Here is a 16,073-nt window from a genome sequence, read left to right on the forward strand (position 1 = left end):
GTAGGTGAAACATCTGCCACTAAGAAAATATGCAATTCCTCTGGTACTGAATTTCCAGATTTTAGCCCTCCATATGATTGTTGGACACTCCTTGAAATCAGGTTAAAACATTCATTGTAATAAAAAAAACTTCCTCAATAATTGGAAAAAACACAATTATAAATGACATTTAAGAGAACAGAACCATGTTGGCATGTTGATTTGTTAAAAAAAAATGCAAGATTCAAATAAATAGATCTGGCTTTTTGTCCTACCTCTGATGATACATGGCTATGTGTCCCTGAAAAAAAATCACTATCTGTTTCTCAGTTCTTCTCTCTTTGAAACTTTGGCAATACAAAATTGGCCTTCCTAATTAATAGTGTAGTTATGAGGAGACATGAACTAAAATTGTTGTTTTTTGCTTTCCATACAAGAAAACACTATGTGAATATGAAGAATAGGTAGAATATAAAGAATGACACATTTAATCAAACCTTAAACTCTGCAATAAATCTCTACAGTTACCAAAAGAGATATTCTTTTCCTATACACTTTGATAAGAATATCAACACCTTAGATCCTACATATAATTATTTTACCATTAATAGCCTGTTATGAATCTGTCATTCAATATTCTTTCATACCACTTATTCCCCTTGTTTTTCTCCTTTCTTCCTTCCTTCTATTCTTCTTTATTCCAATATCCATTCCTTCCAACATTTACTGAGGACCCACTATTGTTCTAGGTAATAGAAAAATACAGAGGATAAATAATAGAATGCTAGAAGACTTAAAGAAAATGAAGCATGTTATAGTAGGATGCAACTAGTATTTCCACTTAACTGTGTCTAGAAGTATAAGAGGAGGAATGATAAGAGATAAAGCTGGAGAAGTAGGGAGGGGCAGGTCATGAAGGGCCTTAGGTTCTCTCTTTAGGAGTTTCTAATTTACTCCATAGGTAATACAGATCTAGTGAAAATTTTTAGCTAGTGGCAAAAGATAATATTTTTAAACATTTTAATTCTGTCAACTGTGAGGAGAAAGGTAAGGTAAGCAAAATGTTTGGTAGGAAAATAAGTTTTGAGAGTGTTTTAAGAATTTGGCTGATTATAAAAAGTGCAAACTGAGATTGTTGCAATGGAGAAATGGTGGAAAAGGGGACAGAATTGAGGTATGTAGAACAGAAGGACTGATGGACCATATGTAGGGTATGAGAAAGAGGGAAAATTTGATATTGACTACAGGAGAAGATGCAGTTTGGGTAGACAACGAGTTCAGTTTTAGACATGTTAAATTTGACTTGTCTCTGAGACATTTATAAGGAAGGAAACTATAGGAAGATAGTATCTCAGTGTTTTTACATAGGCTGTTTTCTCACATTGAACAATATTAATTCTAATCTCTTAGTCTGGTTAATGCTTAGTTATCTTTTAGGTCTTACCTTAAATATTATTGCTCAGAAAGGTTTAAGTCCCCTTCTGCATTTATTTGTTCTCATAGCATTCTATAATTTTCATTCCTAGATCCTAATTTTTAATTTATATTTATTTGCGCCAATAGTTAACATTCATTTCTCCCAGTAGACAGAAGAATCCATGAGAACAAGGGTAATGTATGTATATTCTTTTCTGCTGTATCCTCAGTGCATAGAACAGTGCCTGATGCAGACAAATGATTCTTAAATGAATAAATTTAAGTTACGTTTTAGGGAGGACCTCTGCCTAAAGATGCAGTTTTATAGAATATCAAAATAATTGCTGATAGGAGAAGGCCATGAGAGTATATGGAATGGCCTAGATTCAATGCACAGAATGGGACAAGTACAAGGGATGAAATAATTAGAAAATTAAATCCAGTAAGGTAGGAACATTGATTTGTTCACCACTGTATCTACAGAGCTGACAATGGGGTCTGCAATATGAAGAGCACTCAGATATTTGTTGAACAAATGCATGAAAAAGATGAATTTAAACATCTATATTTAGAAGGCTGAGAATTCTACATATGTAGAATTACCATGCTTCTCCTATATCTCCTTTCTCTGTGTCAAAATTCCCTGGTTTCCTCTACCATCTTTGTTATATAGTTTCCAGACATTTTACTTGCCAGTCCCCTCTCCTCTCGAAAGACAATGTCACTTTTAAAGGCATTGTCATGGTGAGCACTAGGTGATGTATGTATTCTTGAATCACTACATTATACATCTAAAACCAATATAACACTGTATGTTAACTATACTGGAATTAAAAATTTAAAAACAATTTAAATGCATTTCCCCCACAGCTGAACCCAACATTAACACTGTGGTCTGACCAGCAGAAGATGAGCTACTTTATTGTGGACTTCCACTATGTGAATGCAGACTGATATTTCACTACTTTCATAGCAACAATACCTCTTTCTCACATCCACTCTGAGTCAACAGAAACATCTATTTTACATAAGCAGCTCCTAAAGAGTTTCACCCTTCTTCTGTACCTTTACAGTTAATTTTTCCAACTTAGTAGAATTCATTACTATAGTTTTGATTTATCATTTTAGCCTGTCAGATTTTCCCTATTAAATCGTAGCTGTATATTAGTATTTTGTCAAGCAATGTCATTCACAAATTTGATAAGCTTATCCACATTCTTTGCCTTAATTTTCTTGGTAAAATGGAAATGATTAAGTCCAATATCCTAACCCTATAGTTCTCCACTAGAGAGGACCCTCCAGATACAAATTCCATCTATTTCACATTTTCTACATTATAATTCCATTCAATTTCCATATAATAAATCACTATTTAAAACTCTTATTTATAAAACAGTTTGATGGCCAGAATATTATACACGGATAGTATATGAGGTTTTCTTCAAAAGATGATTGAAATCTTGATTCATTATGGCTGTGGAATCTTTTTAATCTATGAATCTAATAATTATGACATATTTAATCATATTTGTATCATAAGACCCTAAACTCTATTACTTGAAAACCTTAGATCTTGCATTAAGTATTATTATCAATATATGTCACATTTGCATATAGCACATGCTGAGGTGAAATAACACTTAATATAATAAAGCTTAATTAAGTATATTTTATCCCTTTTTTTCATGTCAGGATCATTATACTGTAATTTGGGAGTGAAAAAAAGTTGATAGAACTCAAAAATATAGTGAAAGAATAAAGATGAATAATCACCTATTGTGCTGTGTTGTCTAGGATATGCCCTGAGAGCACAGATTTAAACCAAAAATAAAAATGGAAATAATAGATGTCTATCAAAGAGAGATCCCTTGTTTGCAAACAGACTTTACTTTTTTAAGATTTTATTTATTCATGAGAGATAAAGAGAGAGGCAGAGACATAGACAGAGGGAGAAGCAGGCTTCTTAAAGGGAGTCCAATGCAGGACTTGTTCCCTGGACCCAGGATCATGCCCTGAGCCGAAGGCAGATGCTCAACCACTGAGCTACCCAGGTGTCTTTGCAAACAGACTTTAAATGTAATAGAGTCCATTAAAGTATCTAGTGAGATTTATATCAAATGTTTATTTCAGAAAGCCTCCTTGAGGTACCATTTTTAGAAGTCTAAAGACTATCCTCTCCAATTTTGAACCTTGTGTTTTATAGAGGCTTTATGGCATGGTAACTAAGACCATCCTAGGGATGGAATGTAACTAAAATCATGCCATAAAGCCTTATGTTAGTTAAGGCTTAGTTAATCTTTTTAAAAAGTTTTTTGAAACTCAATATCACTTATGCACTACTAGTAGCAGATTTTCTAGTGAAATAAAAAACATGAATGGTTTTAGAAAGTGCTAGGAAACTAGAGAACTATATTAAAGATGAAGATGTTTATTTTAGTATAGCTTACCACTTCGTTTTAGATATAATGTTTAAAATATTTATCAATAGTTATAAAATACATTTGACAAAATTCAAGAAAAATGATAAAAACACTTGGAAATTAGCCATAAAAAGAAAATATCTAAACATAATAAAGGCCATATATGACAAGCCAACACCTAACATTATACTCAATGGTAGAGGGTTAAAATATTTTCCCCTAAGATCAGGAACAAGACAGGGATACCCACTCTCATTACCTTTATTCAATATATATTAAAAGTTCTACCTATAGCAATAAGGCAAGAAAAAGAAATAAAATACAACAGAATTAGAAAGGAAGAGGTAAAATTGTCTTTATTTGCAGATGATATAATTTTATATATAGAAAATTTTAAAGGCTCAACCAAAAACCTGTTAGAGCTAATAAATGAATTCAATAAATTTGCAGGATACAACATTAATATGCAAAAATTAGTAGTGTTTCTACATGCTAATTAATTTTTTGAAAAAAAGACAAATTGACGTCTTTTTCAATAGCATAAAAACAATAAAATGCTCTGGAATACATTTACCCAGCAGGTGAAAGATCTCAAATTTGAAAGCCACAAGATACTAATGAAAGAAATTAAAAAATATGCAAATAGCCTGTGTTCATGGATTGGAAAAATTAATATTGTCAAAATGGCATGTCAATACTGCCAAAAGTGATCCATAGATTAAATTCAATATGTATCAAAATTCCAAAGGCATATTTTACAAAAGTAGGAGAAAAATCTTAATATTTATATGGAACCACAGAATACCCTAAATACCCAAAGGAATACTGAGAATGAGGAAGCACCACACTTTGTATAGCGCTACTATAAACCTATCTTCATCAAAATAGTATGGCACTGGCATAAAAGCAGACACGTAGACCAGTGAAATACAAGTGAGAGCCAGAAATAAACACAAGAATATCCAGTCAACCAATATTTGGCAAAAAATCCTAGAATACTCAATGGAGAAGAGACATACTTTTCAAGAAATGATGCTTGGATAACTGGATATTCATATGTAAAACAATGTAACACATCTTACGCTACTCACAAAAATTAACTCAAAATAGATTTAAAAACTTAAATGCAAGACCTAAATCCATGAAACTCTTAGAAGAAAACAAGAATACAGCTTTTTAAAATGTTTTTTCAGTTAATTAACATATAGTATATCATTGGTTTCGAAGGCAGAGGTCAGTAATTCATCAGTTTTATATAATACCCAGTGCTCATTACATCATTTGCCCTCCTTAAAGTCCGCCCCACCACCCAGTTACCTCATCCTCCTATGCCCTTCCCCTCCACAACCTTCAGTTTTTTTCCTATAATTATTATTATTTTACTAAATATTTTATTTATTTATTCATGAGAGACACAGAGAGAGACACACACAGAGAGACACACACACAGAGAGAGATAAAGATAGATAGATGATAGAGATAGAGATAGAGATAGATAGATAGATAGAGAGAGAGAGAGAGAGAGGCAGAGACACAGGCAGAAGGAGAAGCAGGCTCCATGCAGGGAGCCTGATATGGGACTTGATCCCAGGACTCCAGGACCATGCCTTGGGCTGAAGGCAGGCACCAAACCACCGAGCCACCTAGGTGTCCCTAGTTTGTTTCCTATAATTAAGAGTCTCTTATGATTTGTCTCCATCTCTGATTTTGTCTTAGTTTTATTTTTCCTCTTTTCCCTATGATACTCTAATATGTTTCTTAAATTCCACATATAAGTGGGATGATATGACAACCATCTTTCTCTGATTGTCTTATTTCATTTAGCATAATATCCTCTGGTTTCATCCACATTATTGAAAATGGCAAGATTTCATTTTTTTATGGTTGAGTAGTATTCAAGTGTGTCTGTGTGTGTGTGTGTGTGTTCTTTATTAATTCATCTGTTGATGGACATATCAGCTATTACCATATTTTGGCTATTGTGGACATTACTGTTATAAACATTGGGGTGCAGGTGCCCCTTTGGATCACTACATTTGTATCTTTGGGGTAAATAGTAGTACAATTGCTGGGTTGTAGTGTAGCTCTATTTTCAACTTTTTGAGGAAACTCCATATTGTTTTCCAGAGTGGCTGTACCAGCTTGCATTTCCATGAACAGAATAAAAGGGTTCCTATTTCTCCACATCCTCACCGACATCTGTCATTTCCTGACCTGCTAATTTTAGCCATTCTGACTGGTGTGAGGCAGTATCTCATTGTGTTTTTTTTACTTTAAAATTTTTATTGAAATATATTTGACAATATTATATTACTTTCAAATGTACAGCAGAGTGATCCAACCCACAACTCTTTTTTTCTGTATATTTTTTATTGGAGTTCAATTTGCTAACATATAGCATAACACCCAGTAATCATGCAATCAAGTTCCCCCCTCAATCCCTGTCACCCAGTCACCCCATCCCCTCTCCCACCTCGCCTTCCACTACTCCTTGTTTATTTCCCAGAGTTAGGGGTCTCTCATGGTTTGTCACCCTCTCTGATTTTTCCCACTCATTTTCTCTCCTTCCCCCTATAATCCCTTTCACTAATTTTTATATTCCCTGTATGAGTGAAACCATACAATGATCTCATTGTGGTTTTGATTTGTATTTCCTTGATGCCTAGTGATGTTGAGCATTTTTTTCATACGTCTGTTGACCTTGTGTATGTCTTTTTTGGAGAAATATCTGTTCATGTCTTCTGCCCATTTCTTGACTGTATTATTTGTTTTTCAGGTGGTGAGTTTGACAAGTTCTTTATAGATATTGGATACTAGCCCTTTATCTGATATGTCATTTGAAAATATCTTCTCCCATTATGTCGGTTGCCTTTTGATTTTCCTGACTGTTTCCTTTGCTGTGCAAAGTTTTTTTATCTTGATGATGTTCCAACAGTTCATTTTTGCCTTTGTTTCCTTTGCCTATGGAGATGTGTCTAGTAAGAAGTTTCTGAGGCCAAGGTCACAAAGGTTGTTGTCTGTATTATCCTCTAGGATTTGATGGATTCCTGTCTCACATTTAGGTCTTTCATTCATTTTAAGTCTATTTTTATGTTTGGTATGAGGAAATGGTCCAGTTTAATTCTTCTGCATGTGGCTGTCCAATTTTCCCAGCACCATTTATTGAAGAGACTGTCTTTTTTTCTATTGGATATTCTTACCTTCTCTGTCGAAGATTAGTTGACCACACAGTTGAGAGTCCATTTCTGGGTTCTCTATTTTGTTCCATTGATCTATATGTCTGTTTTTGTGCCAGTATCATATTGTCTTGATGATTACAGCTTTGTAATAGAGCTTGAAGTCTGCAACTGTGATGTCACTAGTTTTGGTTTTATTTTTCAAGATTGTTTTGGCTATTTGGCATCTTTTCTGGTTCCATACAAACTTTAGGATTATTTGTTACAATTCTGTGAAATAAGTTGATGGTATTTTGATAGGGATTGCATTGAATGTATAGATTACTAGGTAACATAGAAATTGTAGCAATATTTTTATTCCAGTCCACAGCATGGAACATTTTTCCATTTCTTTTTGTCTTCCTCAATTTCTTTCATGAGTGTTCTATGGTTTTCTGAGTACGGCTTCTTTGCTTCTTGGATTAGGTTTAAGGAATAAAACTTTATGATGTGTGTTCTTATAAAGCTTTTTTGGATATGAAAACTAAAGTGCAAGCAACACAATAAACAATAAATAACTGGGGCTACATCAAACTAAAAATCTTCTGCATAGCAGAAGAAACAACAAGAAAGTGAAAAGACAAGATATGGAATGGGAAAAAATTTGCAAGTGATATATCTGATAAGTAGTTGGTAGGATCGTAAATTGGTATAGCCACTATGGAAAACAGTATGGTAGATCCTAAAAAAAATTAAAAACAGAACTACCATATGATTCAGCAATTTTGCTTTCAATACACCCAAAGGAAATGAAAACACTGACTTGAAAAGATTTCTTTTCTTCCTACATTCATAACAGCATTATTTACAATAGCTAAGACATGAATCTAAGTGTCCATCTGTGGATGAAAGGATGAAAAAGTAGTGGAATATATATACAAAGGACTATTATTTAGCTATAAAAAAACCAAGAAATTCCTATTTGTGACAACATAGATGGACTGCAAGGCATGTGTTAGGTGAAATAATTGATACAGAGAAAGTAAAGACTGTATGATCTCACATATGTGGAATCTAAAAAGAAATGAAACTCATAAAAAAGTAGATTAGACTTGTGGTTATTAAAGGTGGAGGGTGACAGGAAAGGAAATTGGAAGAAAGTGGCCCAAAGATATAAACTTTCAATTATAAGTAAGTCCTAGGGATGAAATGTACAACATGATGACTAAAGCTAACACTGATGTATGATATACAATAATATTAAGGGAGTAAATCCTATGAGTTTACATCATAAGGATATGTCTTTCTTCATTTTTTTCTTTTTTTTTTTGTTTCTTTTCTTTTTACTTTATCTATATGAGAAAATGGATGTTAATGGAACCTATCATGATAATCATTTCACAATATATGTAAATCAAATATCATGCTGTATGCCTTATACAGTGACATATATAGATTATTTCTCAATAAAACTGGAAAACTATGAAAAGTGAAACCTAAAAATTTTAGAAGAAGAAATATATATTTGTCAATTAGTTGCCAATAAACAGAATGAAGAATGTTCCAGAATTTATAGGTAACAAAAAGAAACACACTTTTTCACCCTTCTCTAAAAATCTGTTTCAGCTCTTTGCCATTCTCAATTATTTTTATGATTAAAAAAAAAACAGAATCCAGAACTATTGCAGTGGCAGAAAATTTACTTTTATACTTGAATAGTTACTTCTAATGTTTATGAAAATAAAATAATAGATCTGCTAATTTATTGCTTTTGCTGCACCTCCAGCATTGTTTCCCAAATGGGAGTTTAGTGCCAACCCAGATCACACCCATTTTCCATGTACTACATCCGCAGGTCATAAGGCCAGACCACTGAAGATATTAAAGCAAAGACATCAACAAAAATAATTCTTCACAGAGGAATGCATGAAAGATCCTCCACCTACAAACTCTGAAGCCTTTTCAAGATCTATGTTGAAAATACCTTTGACACAGGTCTCACTTGCCCTTTAAAAGTGAAACAAACAATTACTATAAAAGTTTATTTTCAAAATATGTGCAAAACAATATTAAGATTTAATACTTGCATGTCATGTTTAATATGCAGCAGGCAATGTGTTAAACACTCTACATATGTTAACTCCTTTAATTCTCACAAGAGTTCTATAATCATTCCCTTACCATAGTTAAGGAATGTGGAACATAGAAAACATTGAACTTGCCCAGGGTCATCTGGTCTGTAAGTACATAGTCAAGCTATAAATTAAAGCAAATTGAATTTGGACCCCATGTTCTAAAGCCACTAAACTATTTTGCCTCTTAATGTGTGGTCTAGAAAAATACTTTTTTGTTGTTGTTGTTTCAAGTTTCTATTTAATATCTAGTTAGTTAACATATAGGGTAATATTGGTTTCAGGAGAATTTAGTAATTCATCACTTAAATATAAAACCCAGTGCTCAACAAAACAAGTACCCTCCTTAATGCCCACCAACCATTTAGATCATCACCACCCACCTCCCCTCCATCAACCTTGTTTGTTCTCTATAGTTAAGAGTCTCTTGTGGTTTGCTTCCCTCTCTATTTTCTCTTCCACCATGTTCATCTATTCTGTTTTGTAAAGTCCACATATGAGTGGAATAATATGGTATTTGTCTTTCTCTGACTTATTTGTGCAGTTAGCATAATATACTCTAGCTTCATGCACATTGATGCAAATGGCAAGATCTCTTTTTGATGGCTGAGTAATATTCCATTATACATATGTACCACCTCTTCTTTATCCATTCATCAATCGATGGAAATTTGGGCTCTTTTCATAATTTGGCTATAGTTGATAATGCTACTATAAATATTATAAAGGTGCATGTGCACCTTCGAATCAGTATATTTGCATCTTTTGGGTAAATACCCAGTAGTACAATTCCTGGGTAGAAGTTTAGTTCTATTTTTAACTTTTTGAGGAACCTCCATACTGATTCCCAGAGTGGCTGCCCCAGTCTGCATTTCCACCAACAATGGAAGAGTATTCCCCTATCTCTGCATCCTCACCAACATCTGTTCTTTCCTGTGTCGTTAATTTTAGCCATTCTGATGGCTGTGAGGTGGTATGTCATCATGATTTTGATATGTATTTCTCTGATAATGAGTGATGTTGAACATCTTTGCCTGTGTCTCTTCATCATCTTTGTGTTCTTGGAAAAATGCCTGTTCATGTCTTTTTTTTTTCTTTTTTTTTTCTGTTCATGTCTTCTGCTCATTTCTTAACTGGTTATTTGCTCTTTGGATGTTGAGTTTGATAAGTTCTTCATACATTTTGGATTCTAATCCTTTATCAGATATGTCACTTGAAAATATCTTCTATTCCATAGCCTGCCTTTCAGTTTTGTTGATTGTTTCCTTCAATATGCAGATGCCTTTTATCTTGATGAAGTCCCAACAGTTCATTTTTGCTTTTGTTTCCCTTGCCTCCAGAAACGTGTCTAGTCAGAAGCTGCTCTGGCCAAGGTCAAAGAGGTTGCTGCCTGTGTTCTCCTCTTTGATGGCTTGCTGTCTAACATTTAGATTTTTCATCCATTTTGAATTTCTTTTGTGCATGGTATAAGAAAGTAATCCAGTTTCATTTTTCTGCATGTTGCTGTCCAGTTTTCTAAACACTTTTTGTTGAGAGTCTTTCTTTTTCCAGTTGAGTATGGTTTCCTGCTTTACCAAAGATTAGTTGACCATAGAGTTGTGGGTCCAGTTCTGTGTTTTCTATTCATTTCCATTGATCTATCTGTCTGTTTTGTGCCAGTACAATATTGTCTTGAGGTCTCCAGCTTTTCTTTTTCTTATTCGAGAGAGAGAGAGAGAGAGAGAGAGAGAGAGAGAGAGGCAGAGACACAGGCAGAGGGAGAAGCAGGCTCCATACAGAGAGCTGGATGTAGGATTCAATCCCAGGATTCCAGAATCACGCCCTGGGCTGGAGGCAGGCACTAAGCTGCTGAGCCATCCAGGGATCCCTGCCTTTCTTTTTCAAGATTACTTTGGCTACTCGGGGTCTTTTGTGGTTCCATACAAATTTTTTGAATTTTTTGTGCTAGCTCTGTGAAAAATGTTGGTTGTATTTTGAGAGGGATTGCATTAAATATGTAGTTTGCATTGGGTTATATAGACATTTTAACAATATTTTTCTTCAATCCATGAGCATGGAATGTTTTTTCCATTTCTTTGTGTCCTTTTCAATTTCTTTCATAAGTGTTCTATAGTTTTTAGAGTACAGCTCTTTTACCAATTTGATTATGTTTACTCCTAGCTCTCTTGTGGGTTTTGGTACAATAACAAATGAGATCAATTCCTTGGTTTCTCGTTCTGCTGCTTTATTTGTTGGATAGAAATGCAACAGATTTCTGTACATTGATTTTACTTCCTGCAACATTGCCAAATTTGTGCATCAGATCTAACAATTTTTTGGCGGAGTCTTTCAGGTTTTCTACATAGAGTATCATGTCATCTGGGAATAGTGAAAGTTTGACTTCTTCCTTGCCAATTTAGATGCATCTTATTTCTTTTTGTTGTCCATTTACTGGGGCTGAGACTTCTTACTATGTTAAATAACAACAGTGTGAGTGGATATCCTGTCTTCTTCCTGACCTTGGAGGAAAAGCTCTCAGGTTTTCCCCATTGAGGATAATATTAGCTATGAGTCTTTTGTTATGGCCTGTATGATGTTGAAGTATGCTCCCTCTAACCCTCTTTGTCGAGGGTTTTTATCAAGAATGGAGGCTGTACTTTGTCAAATGCTTTTTTCTGCCTCTATTGAGAGGATCATATGGCTCTTATCCTTTCTTTTATTAATGTGGTATTTCACATTGATTGATATGTGAATATTAAACCCTTCAGCGGAGGAATAAATCCCACTTGATTTGTGGTGAATGATTGTTTTAATATACTGTTGGATTCGATTGGCTACCACTTTGCTGAGAATTTTTGTGTCCATGTTCATCAGGGATACTGGCCTATAATTCTTCTTTTTAGGGAGGTATTATTCTGGTTTGGAATCAAGTTAATGTTGGTATTGTAGAGTGAATTTGGAAGTTTTCCTTCTACTTCTATTTTCTGGAACAGTTTGAGAAGAATAGGCATTAACTCTTTTTTAAATGTCTGATAGAATTCTTCTCAGAAGCTATCTCTCCTTGGACTTTTGTTTGTTGGAATATTTTTGATTACTGATTCAATTTCTTTGATTGTTATGGATCTTCTCAAACTTTCTACTTCTTCCTGTTTCAGTTTTGGTAGTTTGTATGTTTCTAGGAATTTATCCATTACTTCCAGATTGCCCGATTTTTTAGCACATAATTTTTCATAATATTCTCTTTTAATTGTTTGTATTTCTGTTGTGTAAGTTGTAATCTCTCCTCTTTCATTTGTGATTTTATTTACTTGGCCTCTTTCTCTTTTATTTTTGATAAATCTGGCTAGTTGTTTATCATTTTATTAATTCTTTCAAAGAACTGGCTCATAGCTTTGTTGATCTGTTCCACTGTTTTTTTTTTCTTTGTTTCTGAATCATTTATTTTTGCTCTAACCTTTATTATTTCCCTTCTTCTTTTGGCTTTAGGCTTTATTTGCTGTTCCTTCTCTAGCTCCTTTAGGTGTAAGGTTTGGTTACATATGTGAGACTTTTCCAACTTCTTAAGGTAGGCCAACTTCTTCCCCCTTATGATTGCCTTTGCTACATCCCTAAAGGTTCTGGACTGCCGTGTTTTCATTTTATTTTGCTTCCATGTATTTCTTTATTTCTTCTTATTTTCCTTGTTAACCTATTCATTCTTTAGTAGGATGTTGCTTAACCTCCATGTATTTGTTTTCTTTCCAAGTTTGTCTTTGTTGTTCAAGTTTCATAGTGTTGTGGTCTGAAAATATTCATGGTATGATCTCAATCTTTTTGTACTGGTGAAGGCCTCATTTGTGATCCAGTATTTGTGATCTATTCTGGAGAATATTCTATGTGCACTCGAGAAGAATGTGTGTTCTGCTGCTTTAGGATGAAATATTCTGAATATATCTATTAAGTCCACCTGCTCCAGTGTGCCATTCAAAGCAATTGTTTCCTTGTTGATTTTCTCCTTAGGTTATCCATCCATTGCTGTCAGTGGGATGTTAAAGTCCCCTACTATTATTGTATTGTTATCAATGTGATTTGTTATGTTTGCTATTAATTGAGTTATATATTTGGGTCCTCCCAAGTTGGGGGCATAATGATTTATAATTGTTAGATCTTTTAGTTGGGTAGACCCCTTTATCATGACATAATGTCCTTCATCTTTTGTTATATTCTTTGGCTTAAAATCTGATTTATCTCATAAATAGAGCTACTCTGGCTTTTGACATCCATTAGCATGATAGATGATTCTATATCCCCTCATATTCCATCTGGAGGTCTCTTTAGGTCTAAGATGAGTCTCTTATATGCAGCATATAGATTGGTCTGGTTTTTATATTCTTTCTGATACTCTATACCTTTCCATTTAAGCATTTAGTCCACTTACATTCAGAGTGATTATTATTTTTTAATTTTTTTATTATTTTTTAAGATTTTATTGATTTATTCATGATAGACATAGAGAGAGAGAGGCAGAGACACAGGCAGAGGCAGAAGCAGGCTCCATGCAGGAAGCCTGATGTGGGACTCGACCCCGGTACTCCAGCATCACACCCTGGGCCGAAGGCAGGCACTAAACTGCTGAGCCACCCAAGGATCCCCCAGAGTGATTATTAATAGATACGAACTTAGTGCTATTGTGTTACCTGTATAGTCATTGTTTCTGGAGTTTTTCTCTGTTCCTTTCTCATCTTTGTTGCTTTTAGTCTTTCTTTCACACTCAAAGCATCCTCTTTAATATTTTTTGCAGGGCTGGTTTAGTGGACACGAAGTCTTTTTGTTTTTACTTGTTTGGGAAACTCTCTGTCCTATTCTGAATGACAGCCTTCATGGATAAAGTATTCTTGGATGCAAATTTTCCCCATTCAGCACATTGATTATATCATGCCACTGTCTTCTGGCCTACCAAGTTTCTATGGATAGATCTGCTGTTACTAATATTTATCTTCCCTTGTAAGTTAGGGATTTCTTTTTACCTTGCTGCTTTCAGGATTCTTTCCTTATCTCTGTATTTTGTAAATTTTACTACAGTATGTCTTAGTGTTGGCCAGCTTTTGATGTTTTTGAAAGGAGTTCTCTGTGCCTCCTGGATTTGGATGTCTGTTACCTTCCCTATATTAGGGAATTTTTCAGCTATAATTTTCTCAAATAGACATTCTGATCCCTTTTCCCTCCCTTCTTCTGAGACTCTTACGTTATAAATGTTATTATGCTTTATGGGGTCGCTGAGTTCCCTATTTGAATATAAACTCCCTTTTCTGTGATTAAATGTATTATATTTAGATGAGAGTTGATAATTAAGTCAAAACTATTTATTGGGTCATATATTCCAAATCAGAGACATCAAAGTTTTTATGAATACATATGCTAATTCAGTAGAAATTCATTGTAATTGAAAATGTTTAGTGATTCCAGAAATAGTTGACCTAAATTGTGTCTTTATTTGTCTTACTGAATTTACCAATGAAGAGAAATGCAATATGCATATGCAATACACCAAGTTTTGACTTCTTACTGAGATCCCTATCCCATTTTCTTAGGCTGTCAAATTACCACATTTTTTATGAATAACTGGAAATAAAAGTGTTCTTCATATTTCTAGAAGATACATGAAAATATCATAAGTGTGCCATTGATTTAGAAGTTTATTGTGCTGGTCCTTAAAAATGTCTGTTCTACAATTATGAAAGTAAATTATATAAGCCTGTCTATGGCTATAGTGTATCTAAGCCACACTCAAGTGCTCAGCAAAGTACAGAAACATCTTCTCAGCATGTGTTTAATTCACTAGTAATTTCTGTAGTCAAAAAGGAATAAAGTAGCTGGGAAACAAAGGAAAAAAGCAGCTGTTCTCCATCTCAGGGGGGTATCCCCTCTGTGCCTGCACAGGAAAGGGAAAACAGCTATGAGGTAAAGCAGTGTGAATTCTGCTTGGTCTGCTGCTCTGAGTCTTTCCTTTCTGCTAGTCCTGTGGCTTAATCCCCCCCCATGCCCATGAAAGGTTTCTTCCTGATCTGCCACATCTTCCAGTACCTGGGCCAGGGGGAGATTGTGTTCAAAATCAGTGAAGGTCATGACTGTGAACTACAACATGCATGGGTAGCTGAGCAAGAGCACTAGAAAATTTGTAATTTTCAACATACCTTAGATCCAGTACAAATATGTTGGGTACAGATCCTGATGTTTAAGAACATGATGCTGTCCCCATTTCTGTGGTTTTATCTGGATTCCAGAGAGTAGCTCCTCATAGATGTGGAGACCATGTGTAATAAACGGATTTGGAGCTCATCCTACAAATCTTGGAGAAGAAGAAGGAAACTCTCAAAAAGAGGAATAGGAGAAAAAAACAGCTTTCTCACCCAGCCCACTTTGGCCCCCAAAAGTACTGCCTGCTGAAGTTCCTCTGTATGGTGAAAGGGCAGGTCCCCTGCCAGAGCTGGTGGCATTACCCAAGGAGATGACAGCGAAGTACAAAGCAACACCAAAAGCCAGGACTGAGTACTAAGGCCTATGGCCATACCCAGGGAAGCCCCATATTCTATCCCTGGAGAGATACTGAAAATGTCTTTGCCATAAGAGGATCTCCTTCACACACCTGTGTGAAAGGACATGGGAGAGTCAGCAGAGTATCTGCACTTGGACTACTAGAGGAGTATTCCTATTCATTAGATCAATAAAATACTTTCTGAAGAAAGAAGAAGAAGAAGAAGAAGAAGAAGAAGAAGAAGAAGAAGAAGAAGAAGAAGAAGAAGAAGAAGAAGAAGAAGGGGGAGGAGGAGGAGGAGGAGGAGGAGAAGGAGGAGGAGGAAAGAAGGAGGAGGAGGAGAAGGAGAAAGAGGAAAGGAAAGAAAAGAGAAAAAAGTATGACAATGACATCATTTTGGTTTTAGTATTTATTAAAAATCGTATTTCTTTCTTATCCAATACTTTTTAAGATTTTATTTATTCATGAAAGACAGAGA

General features: G+C 34.7%; 1 pseudogene; it reads left to right on the forward strand.

The window, feature by feature from the left end:
• The first annotated feature begins 15,099 nt into the window (after positions 1-15,099).
• On the forward strand, positions 15,100-15,616 carry LOC144308826 (small ribosomal subunit protein mS25 pseudogene; annotated as a pseudogene).
• Positions 15,617-16,073: the final 457 nt, after the last annotated feature.

This window comes from Canis aureus, chromosome X (genome assembly GCF_053574225.1).
Source record: "Canis aureus isolate CA01 chromosome X, VMU_Caureus_v.1.0, whole genome shotgun sequence".
NCBI classification, from domain to species: Eukaryota; Metazoa; Chordata; class Mammalia; order Carnivora; family Canidae; genus Canis; species Canis aureus.